Raw genomic sequence first — 13,712 nt, 5'->3', positions numbered from 1 at the left:
ATATGGGATCTATGTAACTTACTACCTACACTTTAAGCGTGGATGAGGGTGGTACTAATGATCCTTCTTCAAAAATATGTGTGAATTGACTGTCCCAAGGCAGCTGGGTCATAGGTTATCCTATTTACTGAACTCTTCACATTCATAGATTGCAATTGTAGTTAACATTTAATCTTGGGAATGTTTAGTCAGAATGGCATGTTGATTAATTTCTGTAGAGAATTGGCTGCTAAAACCATCTAAAGGTAGATTCATGATGTTGAGGAATTTAATGTAAGTAATTTCAGATTACAAATGAACACAGGTAATAAAAGATAATTTATGAGGAATGTAGAGATCCCTTCTGCTATAACCTCTGTTATTGCATATAACTAAATCTGTGCTCTGAGCTGGACTGCCCTTTAGGCAACTTTTTTGTAATCCTTATGGTGATGCAACATTTCGTGATGATTGATTACAAGTTTATAGTTCATTTCTGCTTGCTGTTATTTTCTGAAAGTTTGTAATAGCATCTATAAGTCTATTGACTCACCTATATATGACAGAATCCCTTTTTTGTAAGTAGTGTGTGTTTCTTTTAGAAAATCTTTTCTCCATGGAATGATGTATACATTACTTATCCATAGGGTATAATATTTGATATAAACCTAAAAGTTTAGGGATTTATGTCATACTTGTAAACTCTCATGACTCTGTGTTTTATAACCTTTCTTAATTCTTAAAAAAAAGCATTTATGGTTTTAGTTTCTACCACTTTCCTGGCAAGAGTAAAGCTTTCCATAGTTTTATCATTTGTATGTAAAGTAGTATTCACCTTCTTTGGGTGTTTTGTGGTTCTTCTGGTTCTGTAGCCAGTGAGTGCTGTCCAAGACCCTATCTTCCACCTCTGTCTCTGTATTTTCTGTCTGAGTTCATTCACTCTGTTGAGAGATTCAGCTGTTAGCTTTATGTTGATTTGGTTTTTTTTGTTTGTTTGGTTTTTAAGGGATAGAGTGAGAGTGTGTTGGGGGTGGGAAGGAGGGAGGAAAATGAGGGGCAGAGACAGAATCTTAAGCAGCCTCCATGACCAGCACAGAGCAGGATGTGGGGCTTGATCTCACAATCCTGAGATCATGACCTGAGTTGAAATTAAGTGTTGGATGCTTAATTGACTGAGCCACTCAGGTGCCCCCCTTTATGTTGGTTTTAAAAACTATTCAAACTGATCATCTCAGTGTCATCAGACTTAAAACTTATCTTTGTACTTAACACTCCCCCTCCCATTGTTTGAGATTATTTACACATGGCTTTCTCTAAGTAAGTCTGTCTGTTCTATATATTACTATTAATCTTATCCTAAGTAATTTATCTTTACTATTCTCTATAGGAGATTTCTTTTCTTATGTTATTTTAAATTCAGGCTTCCATGCCTTTCAAGGCCTTTCAGTCTCTGGTTCCAGCATTTCTTTCTCACTGGTCCTCCCAGGATCTAACTTTGCCCCCTTTCCTCTTCCTTGGCAAATAGGCTGTTTTTTGTTTTGTTTTGTTTTGTCGTGTAAACATAACTTGCTAACGCTGTCCAGTTAATTCTGGAATGCACCACAGAAGGTCTATCTTATTCTGAGGCTTTCCTGACCATACTAGGCTCCTAAGACTGTTGCTTAATTATGAACATCTGTTTCACAGAAGTTTAAAAGATTTTATTTATGGACATTGGGGAGGGTATGTGCTATGGTGAGTGCTGTGAAGTGTGTAAACCTGGCGATTCACAGACCTGTACCCCTGGGGATAAAAATATATTGTATGTTTATTAAAAAAATAAAAATAAAAATAAATATTTAAAAGAAAGATTTTATTTATTTATTTGAGAGAGAATGAGTGAGAGAGAGCATGAGAGAGAAGGTCAGAGGGAGAAGCAGACTCCCCAAGGAGCTGGGAGCCCGATGCAGGACTCGATCTCGGAAATCCGGGATCATGACCTGAGCCAAAGGCAGTCGCTCAACCAACTGAGCCACCCAGGCGCCTGTTTCACAGAAGTTTAGAAGTTAACTGGCTTTTAGTTGTTTGTTTTAACTGTGGCTTTGTCTCCTTCAATTCCCTGTAAGCTCCACGAAGTAGACAGATCTGTGTTTAATTATTATCTTTTTTTGTTGTTTCAAGTTTTTAATTCTAGTTGGGAACATATAGTGTAATATTAGTTTCAGGAGTAGAATTTAGTGATTCATCATTTACATACAATGCCCAGTGCCCATCGTAACAAGTGCTCTCCTTAATACCCATCACCCATTTAATTCATCCCTTCAGCAACCCTCAGTTTGTTTTCTCTTGTTAAGAATCTGTTTTCTGGTCTTTTTTTCCCCTCTATGTTTATCTCTTTCATTTCTTAAATTCCACATATGAGTGAAATCATATGTTATTTTTCTTTCTCTGACTGACTTATTTTGCTTAGCATAATACACTCTAGCTCCATCCATGCCATTGTGATCGCAAGATTGCATTCTTCTCTTATGCCTGAGTAGTATTCCATTGTGTGTGTGTGTGTGTGTGTGTGTGTGTGTATGTGTATGCATATATATACCACAACTTCTTTATCCATTTGTCAGTCAATGGATATTTGGGCTCTTTCCATGATTTTGCTATTATTGATAATGCTGTTACAAACTGTTGGTGGGAATGCAATCTGGTGCAGCCACTCTGGAAGACAGTTTGGAGGTTCAACAAAAAGTTAAAAATAGAACTACCCTGTGACCCAGCAATGGCACTACTAGGTATTTACCCTAGGAATACAAAAATACTGGTTTGAAGGGATACAGTGTTTGTAGCAATGTCATCAACAATAAATTATTATATCTTAAACATGCTTTTGGAGGGCCTGGGTGGGTCAGTAATTAAGTGTCTGCAGGTCATGATCCCAGGGTCCTGGGATTGAGCCCCACATCAGGCTCCCTGCTCAGCGGGAAGCCTGCTTCTCCTACTTGCCCTGCTTGTATTCCTTCTCTCACTGTGTCTCTGTCAAATGAATAAATAAAATCTTAAAAAAAATACTTTACTTCCCAATATTTATCTTTTAAAAAATATTTTATTAGGTAATCTCTACACCCAATGTAGGGCTCAAACTCACCATCCTAAGATTAAGAGTTGCACGTTCTACCAACTGAGACAGGTAGGCAACCTCCTGGCCACTGTATTTATCTTACGCATACCATATTTATAGTTTAGTTTAATCATGCTTTTGATCAGTCATAGATTGTCCTATTTCAAATCTTAATCTTTAGAGAACCAAAGGCTACAGATCAGTGGTTTTTAATCTCATCAAACTGAACACCATCCTTTAAAAAATAAAATTTTTAACATCTGCTTTATTATCCTGAAGTAAAACTTATAAACAGTACAGCATATTTATACATCTATTTTAAAAAGACAGTATAACGGCACCTGTGTGGCTCAGTTGGCTGAGCAACCGCCTTTGGCTTGGGTCATGATCCCAGGGTCCTGGATCTAGCCTCACATTGGGCTTCCTGCTCAGTGGGGAGTCTGCTTCCTCTCCCTCTGTCACTCCCCATTCTTGTGCTCTCCTTCTCTCTCTCTCTCAAATAAATAAAATCTTAAAAAAAATAAAAAGACAATATGGGGTGCCTGGGTGGATCAGTTGGTTGACTCTTGATTTTGGCTCAGGTCATGATCTCAGGGCGGTGAGATGGAGTCCCAAGTCAGGCTCAATGCTCGTGTGGGGAGTTTGCTGGAGATTCTCTCTCTCTCCCTCTCTCCCTCTCTCCCTTCCCAGTGCACATATATGTAATCTCTTTCTCTAAAACAAATCTTAAAAAAAAAAAAAAGACAATATAATGTTCGAAATCCTATTAAAAAAGCAATAAGGGAAACTGGTTTATGATAAAATATTGGATATTTCAGTGTATATGTGCTCAGGCAGGACTACCCAGAAGTTCCAAGGAAGTAGTCAGATTCTTGCATTTACAACAAAATCACTGTTAAATAGATTGTACAAACTGGTAGAGGTGTATTTTATTGATGTTTGAAATATCATGGGTGGTGTTTCCTTTAGTAGTGTGATTTTTCTGAACTGGTGAACTGAAATGGTAAACTGCTCTTGAAAAAGTTCCAGACTTCACATTCTTGAAAACTTCAGCACATATCAATAACTTGCAAGAGTACATTGTGTTTATATGAAATATGTATTTAAACTCTAGGCTCACATAATTATAAATTAGTTTTTCCCTTATCATAAAGAGTTTGGAAGTTGTGGGATAATTCTTTGTTGTATGGAACCATCCTCCTTCTTGTTCATTTGCTTCTTGTCCACTAAAAATCAGCAGCACCTCATCCATCCCAATAATTAAAATAACCAAAATGCCACCATAGAGTTCCAAAAATATTTTAAAATTTTTAAATTGCCACATATTTAATAACCAGTTCCCTTTTATTAGGCATGCCACACCTTTGAGAATAATGTTGAAAATGATTTTGATTTCCAGATAGAATCAGCATTCTTCAGACTGTGTTTTGTGATAAACCAGTTTTTGGCATGATAATAGAATACCCATGAAGGAGAAAACATTTTATAATTAAAACAAAATGGTCGTTTTTTACTCTTAGGAGGGAGAAAAGATTCTATAGTTGAAGGAAAATAGTTTTTCTTTTTTTCTCTGAACTGCATGACTTTCCATAGCTTTTAATGGGTTAATAGATATTGTTAATTTATCAGAAGAAGATGCTGTATTTCCTCAAACTATCCCATTGTGGAGTCTTTTTGAAATTGCTGAATTAGATTTTTTTAATAATATAGACCCTTTAGGCATATTAGATGCTGTGGGTTGCATTTTAAAGATAAAATATGAATGTCTGTAAAATGTTCTATTTGTAGTAGGAAATGGGCAGCCCTTGGTCAGCTAGAGAATTTTTAGAGTTGTGTGTACCTTATCACATGTGAGATTTCTTTTCCACCAGAATATTATAGAACAATTCAATACTGGACATTTAAATTTAATAAACTTAGGAAAGGTTATGAAAAACTTGTGAAAAATCATTACCACACAATTGACTTTGATATCATTCTAAAAGTGGCAGGAAGGGGCGCCTGGGTGGCTCAGTGGGTTAAAGCCTCTGCCTTCGGCTCAGGTCATGATCTCAGGGTCCTGGGATCAAGCCCCGCATCGGGCTCTCTGCTCAGCGGGGAGCCTGCTTCTCCCTCTCTCTCTGCCTGCCTCTCTGCCTACTTGTGATCTCTCTCTCTGTCAAATAAAAAAAATAAATTAAAAAAAAATTAAAAGTGGCAGAAAGATGAAATGGCCAAAATTGGTGAAATAGGTTAGTACCAAGTCTTCTTTGTTGAACAATCTGGTCTTAAATCTGTTGTGGATTGATTGTTGATTGTTAAAAATTTCCTTTTGTTAATAATTTAAAAAAAATTCGTGAAGAGATTATATGCAAGTTGGAAAAGACAGAAGTAGGTATAAAATATATAAATGTATTTCTAAAAAGGTACCAAGGGGGCACCTGGCTGGCTCAGTAGAGCATGCAACTCTTTTTTTTTTTTTTAAGGCTTTTAAAATTTGTTTATTTGAGAGACAGAGCTAGTGAGCTGAGCCAGGAGGAAAGGGAGAAGCGGGCTTCCTGCTCAATGTGGGGTTCAATCCCAGGACCCCAGGGTCATAACCTGAGCCAAAGGCAGCTGCTTAACCTGCTGAGCCACCGAGGGGCCCCTGAACATGCAACTCTTGATCTTGGAGTTGTAAGTTCAGGTCCCACATTGGGTGTAGAGATTACTTAAAAATAAAACCTTTTGTTTTTTTTTAGACTTTATTTATTTACTTGACAGAGAAATCACAGGCAGGCAAAGAGAGGGGGGAAGCAGGGTCCCTGCTGAGCAGAGAGCCTGATATGGGCCTCAATCCCAGGACTCTGAGATCATGACCTGAGTTGAAGGCAGAGGCTTAAACCACTGAGCCACTCAGGTGCCCTAAAAATAAAATCTTAAAAAAAAAATGCTAAACATAGAAATAAGCTAAATTTTTGGAGAAACCCTAAGCAACGTCGATGGTCAGATGAAAAGCCAAAGAGAATGAAATGCACTAAAGAGTAGAAAGAACACAAATAAAATATATAGACACTGTTACTTCTTGCCAAATATTTATTGCAGATGTTTTCAAATAATAAAATTTCCTGCTAAATTCCTTCACCTACTTGAAGAGGTGATTCTGGTTCTTGGTTGATAAATATTGTAGTTTTGTAACTCACTTGCATTATCATCACACAGAGGATACAGAATTACTAATTTCAAACTACTACCTGGCAGGAAATCTGTGATGATCATACCAAATTTCAGAGAAAATAATATCATAGAGAAAATAATGACTCCTGTCTTTATCCCAATATTGAGAACACTTCATTCCTCATCAATAATAGAAACAACATGATTGGATCAAAAAGTAGACTCCACATTTAGGTCCACTCAACCTCTGCTTCTAAAATGCTCCTAGTTCCTTTATCCCTTTAACAACATATCAGTAGTTACAGCACGTGGAGAGAGGATAATCAATAAATGCTTCAGATTAATTGTGATTGGTTTCTTTCCTCACTAGACTGAACATGATGAAAGAAAAAAATAAAAACTAGTTTTCCAATGACTCTTGGAACACTGAAAAAATAAAATTAAATAAAAAGAAAATAAAAAAGAAAACACTAAAACCCTACAAAAACCAAAATACTATTTTCCATATAATGCTGGTAAGACCTTACTTAGTATGGTAGAAGAAGATGTTATCTTGGGATGCTCAAGTCACCCCAAGTCATCCACTTGGTGGCTCAGTCAGTTAAGTGACTAACTCCTGGTTTTGGCTCAGGTCATGATCTCATGGGTCTTGGTATCCAGCCCTAGTAAGGGTGGGGTGGGGAGTTGGGGGGTGGCCTGCCCACAGTGGGGGGTCTGCTTGAAGAGTCTCTCCCTCTGCTCCTCCCCTCATGTGTGTGGTTGTATTTTCTCCCTCTCTGATATAAAGAAATCTTTTTTTTTTTTTTAAGATGTTATCTCACTGTTTATCTCTGAGGAAGAATGTGATGGACTTTTTGGAGAACTTGACACCCCAGCAAGGGATTGGTTACCATGGTCATATACAAATTTGCTGGAAGAAAATGAGAAGGAAACCGTGACTCTGGCACCTCTATGCTCTACATCCAAAAGAAAAAAGAAGCATCAGCCTGGTGAATTTATCTGAGGAAAGTAGTGTTGTCATTTCCCTCACTGAATTATTTGGAATGTTTGTCAATAAGAACAGTTGAAGAATTTTCCAAAACACTGTGGTAATAACTATTTCCTAAATATTTTGCCTATTTTTTTTTAAAGAACATGAAAGAAGTGATTTTATGTACAAATAGTATTATTGTTTTAAGTATTCATATTAAAGAGATGCATTCTATAGGGAGCTTGGCAGAAACACTAAAAAATAACAGTAATTATTAATTAATAATTCATACCAATCAGTGTTGAAACTCCAAATGCAAAAGTGGGAGGCAGTATCTCGTGATTAACAACTTCATAGTTCTTGCACATCTGAGAAATGAGTGCTCAGGTGAATTTTATCTTTGGCAACATATTTTTATAAGAAATGTGAGTGTGCCTATTTTAACAATTGTTTTTCTGTATCATGAACAGTATTCCCCACAATTTTAAATGTTTTAGATTAGAGAATTCTTTTTTTTTTTAAAGATTTTATTTATTTATTTGACAGAGAGAGAAATTACAAGTAGGCAGAGAGGCAGGCAGAGAGAGGGGGAAGCAGGCTCCCTGCTGAGCAGAGAGCCTGATGCGGGGCTCGATTCCAGGACCCTGAGATCATGATCTGAGCTGAAGGCAGAGGCTTAACCCACTGAGCCACCCAGGTGCCCCTAGGTTAGAGAATTCTTTAATGCACACTTTAAATATGTAGGTATATACACACACACACATATGGTCTCATATTACCTTTTTATTTTTTGTTTTAGGTTTAAGAGCATGCTCATATGTTAGGTACTTACATAAATTGTTACATTATTTTTTCTTATGTAATACCATTTTGTTTATGTGGTTTAAATATATTCTTCCTCTAAACTTTTTTAAAAAAAAGCAACAGCTGCAGATAAGATAGCATATATTTACAAAAGTGCTTTTACTTTTAAACCCTCCATGTTCATCTTAGAAATAATTCCTAATGTTCTTAAGTGTAGCAAAACTGTCTTTTCTAAATGGAGAAAACCACTTTGCTACCATGGAATTCTAACCATCGGTGACAGATGATCCACAGTACTAAAATGTGATTTAAAAAAAAATCCTTGAAGTTTATCAAGATCAGATGTAGGTATACCAGTGTATGAAACAACAACTATAGGCTGTTGATCCCAGGTTCCTTCCTCCCCGGGTTCAGGAAGGAAACAGTTTGTCTCTCGTAGGATGGCAAAGTAGGTGATTTCTACCAAATATTAATGACCTAGAACCATGTCGTTTCTACTCCAGGACCTGCAAAGGGGAACATAAGGTTTGAGTTCTCCAAAATGCAGTTGTCAGGGAGTATTACCTGTTTTGAGGGGGGATGCTCTAGCCAGGAAAGAAAATGTAAGTACACTTACGATGGGAGAAGCAATGAGCTATTTAATTAGAGTTGGGCATCTTAGCTTTATTAAGGCAGAACAGCAGAGGAGTCCAAAAGAGACAAGCTGATTAATAGGAAGATGCCCAGGTAGTTGAAGAAATTTTCCAGAAACCTGACTCTGTCTAGTTTGGTCTAGCACGAGAGATGAAAAGCTGGAATGGTGATATCTCATCTGGCCAGATGACCCAGAACTACTGCTGCACACCAAGGCAGCATTCCTTACCCTTCCCTGGAAAAGGGGACAAGTGGTTAGTCAGAGTGGACAATTCGCCATTACACAGAGGCACCTTTTTATACTGAAACATTGCTCAAAAAAGCAGTCTTTGCCCCTTCCTTAGCAACAAAATCCCTCCACTTAAGAGAGCCAGGAGAATTCTGTTTTACTACATTTGCCAATTTATGAAGTGAATGGCAAACTACTGATACTTAGTTGCTACATACAAAAGTTAAAGAAAAATTTTGAAGAAAATGAGGGAAAGTATCATTTATCACTTATAAAGGCAAGTACATGAACATTCATTTGTCATGCAGTCTGCCTCATATTTTCCCCCAGGTTAACTAAGGTACAAAATAAGGAGGAACAAGACGCAAATGTTAGTTACTATAAAAATGCCTGCATATCTATAAAATCCAAGGGCTGGCAACTAAAACATAGTCAAATGATTTTAGGATTTTTTTTTCAATATTGATACATAAGTGTAAGTATTCACTTCCAAATAAGAGAAAAGTTTTTGATTTTTTTTTTCCTCTTTCAGGAAAATTCCCATAAAGTAATAAACTTGAGGGTTGGGGTCTTTTAATTTTTTGAGAATTTTGGTGAAAGACCTATAGGTTTATATCAGCCACGTTCATACTATGTCTAGAAAGCCACCTATTTTGGGAAACTTAATCTGAAAGCTTTCTCTTGAAAATGAAGGCATCAAATTAAAAAATATGAAAAAATTTTAAATGTGATGCAAAGATAAATCTTTTTCCCCCCCGTTCATATTGTTTTAATCCCTGTCAGATGTAGTTTACGAAGAGAAAGGACAAGTGTCCTTGTATAGAATATGCAGACACAGCCCGACACCATGGGGCCCATGGGAACAGCATCTCTAATCCCAGGAGTGGTTCTTGGCTCAAGGTGGCAGCCAGGAGCATAGATAGTTTATTAAAGTGCTGCTGCACAGTGGCCTCAACTATTAAACTTCAAACAGTCATTCTCACTTAAACTAGTGTGACTTTTTTTCTTTCCCATCTTGGGTGTCCCCAGAATCTTGGGGGACAGTTTCTAGGATTGACTTCTCAAGGGCTGCCAGGTAATGGATTTAACATTTATGAAATGTCCATTAGATCTAGGCACTGGGACAGATTCTTTTCACTTAATTCACATAATCCTCAAGTGAGTTTAGATGTTTTTATTCTCCTTTTATAAATCATAAGAACTGAGGCAAGGGAAGGTTAAATAACTTGTCAAGATCATTTAGCTATTACTAAGTACTTGAGTTTAGATTTTTAATCATGGTTAATCTGATACCAAGCCAGTTATTTTGCCATTTTGCATAATCTAAAACCTAGTGTTAATGCAAATTATTTCTATTTGTCAAAAGCAGGAACAAATTCTTATTTGTGTTGGGTAGGTCACCTTCTAGAGGTGACACTATATCCACTTCAAAGTGGGGGATTGTTGATGACTAAGAGGCAAAGACGATCATTTCTAGGAATAATACCCATGAGTAGGAGCCCCTCCATAGCAGTCACGATTTGACAGGGGGTTGATTATCAGACGTTGAGTGAAAATAAGAAAGCAACCATTTGGGTCATGGCTACACTAGAACCTCAGAGTCAAAGCAGACTAGAAAAGGGGTAATCCTCTAACTTCTTTGCTGGAAATCCTTCATTTTGGCTTTCTGTTTAACACATTATAAAGTTAGTTTTTATAGTGGCCTACCAAGGCCTAATCCCAATCATATCCCTTTATCTTCCCAGCCTCCTTCTCCACTATATTTCTTCTTGATCATTATGCTCTAGTCACTCTGGTATTCAGCCTTTTTTTTTTTTTTTAATCCGTCAGGCATCTCTCTGCCTGTTCCGTATTCTAGAACTTTGTCTAGATATCCACACGCCTCACTTTCTTTTCTCTTTCAAGTCTTCAGTCAAATGTCATCTTCTCAATGAGGCTGTCCTGATTATCCTCCTTAAAAATTGCCACACCCCTATTTCAATGCTCTCTTACCTTGCTATATTTTTTTCCCATAGCATCTATCACCCACCAATACTATGTAATTTATTTATTATATTTATTATCTTCCCACTCCCTCCCCATTAGAATACAAACTCTATAGGGATTTTTATCTCTTTTATTTATTGAGACAACTCCAGTGCCTAGAAGAGGGCCTGGCACAGAATAAGTGCTTAATAAATATTTGTTGCATGAATGGTTGAGTTAATGAGTGGCCTCTTCTTCATTTTTTTAGAGGTTTTCTGACATCTGCAGCAAGTATTTTGAAGAATCCCTCAGTGTGTTGTCATCAGACTGACCCTGTTAATAGTAAGTTCCAATTTCTCTGAATGGCAATATGGTCAGTTCATTTTTGGTAGAGTGATTTTGCTGTAATGATACTTGAATTAACATGTGAAAGACAAGCCTTGATTTTTGTTAGTTTGTTTGTTTGAGCTTGTACAGTCTTAGATTTTTTTGGTAAATTGTTTACTTTCTTTTTTGGAAAATTTTGGATATAAACTGAAGTTGGGAAATACAGTGAACTCTTAGGTACCTATCAAAAGCTTCTGCAGTTAATACATGGCTAGCCTCACTTTGTCAGTACTCCTCCTTGCTCCCTGCTCCTTCACCAAGATTAATGTGAAGCAAAATGCAATGATAAGAAGATAACATATCATTTTATTTGTAAATTATCTGGAAAGTTTTAGATAAAGTTGAATAGGGTTAAAGCTCTTAACATTGCAGCTCATGATTTGTTTTAAAATATAGTTAAATCTCTGTTTAAGCAAGTCACTCATATTCTGGAGTTTTACGATATTTGTATCTTTCCATCTGAGATCTGCTGGACCAGTTTTCTGACTTTGATTTGAATGTGACTTCTTCTGTTTCAGCTATCTAGCTCAGTATATTGGACAAAAACCCACAACTTCCTTTTAAGGTTTTTCATATGAATGGCCTTTTATATAAAATGACTGGATACTTTAAAAAGGGAAAGCTGTTTGTTTTTAGGAAGGTAGAATTATGGGTAATATGTAATTTTCCCAAAATTGGACTATATTATTACTGTTAAAAGAAAAAAGCATTTTGTAATTAAGGGTTCCCTGCTTATCTGTGGAATATGAGGTGACCAATCAGTGATGCATGACAAAGGTCAATTTTGTTGTACCAGTGGCTGAAGAAGAGCTGGATAAAATACTTTGTTCAGAGCAAATGAGCTGTGATTTTTATCTGAAAGCTTATTTTTTGAAGCATAAATTCTGTCTTTGCTCTGGGGTTACTTCAAGACATTCTCAGAGCATGTCCAAAGTCAAAGTGTTTAATTTGCTGAAAGTTGTTATAGGCCCCTAAAATATACAGGTCTTTCTTAGATTGGAGAGCAGAGGTGAAAGTAAGCAATTTGTGTAACCATCACAATGTGTGCATTATTAAAACAAAGTTTTAAAAAAATTAAAATTCCTTAAGTAATATATCTCATATGCAATTTTAATCTTATTAGACTTTACATGTGGTCTTAATAATTTTCTTGCTTATCAGTTGTGAAGGTATAATAAAAAATTAGTCATTTGCTGTTACTAAATTATAGTCCATGTTAAGGAACATAGTCTGCTTAGAAACATCTGAAAGTTTTAAGTGCTGACTAGGACATTTTTAAATGTTATATTATTTTAAAAAGATTTTCTTGACAGACAAATCAGCATCTCTGCCAGTTTTTGCATCATTATTTTTGGCAGGATAATAAGCTGTAATGCCAGGATTCAGATATATGGTAGTTGGAATTATAGATGATCCAAAAATTCATTCTCAAACTGTGATATATCTCACACCCATAGGAAGTAGGGTGTAGATTACAAATAACTAGGTGTATACATGATTTTAAAGCTACCCAAATAAAGATAAGTGGTTTCTAATAAAGGGATAACTTTTGAACTACTGTAACTTTGATCATGTATTTTAAGTTAATAGAACATTCAAAGCCTTAGCACTTTGTCAGGCTTTGGCAGTACATAATGGTAAATATGTAATAATGCTCTGCATTTCCTAAGGAGAAAGGCATAACTTTAAACAGTTTCTGATGTGTATGTCCTTTGCTAATGAGGGAGCAGCTGAAGTCACAGTAGAGGCGTTAGTTGATGGAGTACAGTTTCTGAGGAGGCAGTTGGTAAGGCCATCTTAAATGGTTATGTTTTAACTTTGTTAAAAAAATTGTTTTCCTATCACTTATGACTAGATATCATTATCTATATACACATTCATTAAGGTTTGAGTGGCCCATAAAGTTTTATGTGGTCTGACTTCTCCCTACCTTTCTGCCATCATTGCCTAGAGTTTATTCCTTTGCTGATTATATTTCAGCCACAGAGACGTCTTCTGTTCTTCAAAGTTCAAGATCATTTTGGGGGGAGACTTGGTATTCCCTTTGCTTGGGTGTTCTCTTTCCTCCCCTGCTTTACCTTTGCATGGTGGGTTTCTTTTTATCCTTTAGATCTTTTGCACTTCACTGTGGCCTTCTCTTCCTGACTTTCAGTCTCTAATAGCCTTGCCAGCCCAGTCTTCTCTCTCACATTATCTGTTTTTTTTCCCAGTAGTACCCATTATTATATATTACTGTCATTTATTTATTATCTACTTCTCCCAGATACTACCTGAAGAGCAAGGACCCTTGTTTGTCTTGTTTCCCAGAAACACATTTCCAATTATGTGTTTACCTGGCATATAATTGGTGCTCAATAATATTGTTGAATAAATTATTAAAGTGGGAAAGACATACTCAAAATATATTTTAAAGTTATTTTTTTCCCCTGGTTTTTATGTTGGCAGCATGCTTCTCACTTTTCTATATTTTGGTTCTTTAGTCAGTTTTCTTATGCTGTTTTCTGAACCAGACAGCT

The sequence above is a fragment of the Lontra canadensis genome, unplaced genomic scaffold (genome assembly GCF_010015895.1).
Source record: "Lontra canadensis isolate GAN:19392208 unplaced genomic scaffold, GSC_riverotter_1.0 scaffold50, whole genome shotgun sequence".
NCBI lineage: Eukaryota > Metazoa > Chordata > Mammalia > Carnivora > Mustelidae > Lontra > Lontra canadensis.
The sequence above is the reverse complement of the archived record's forward strand: the minus strand, read 5'-3'. Positions refer to the sequence as shown.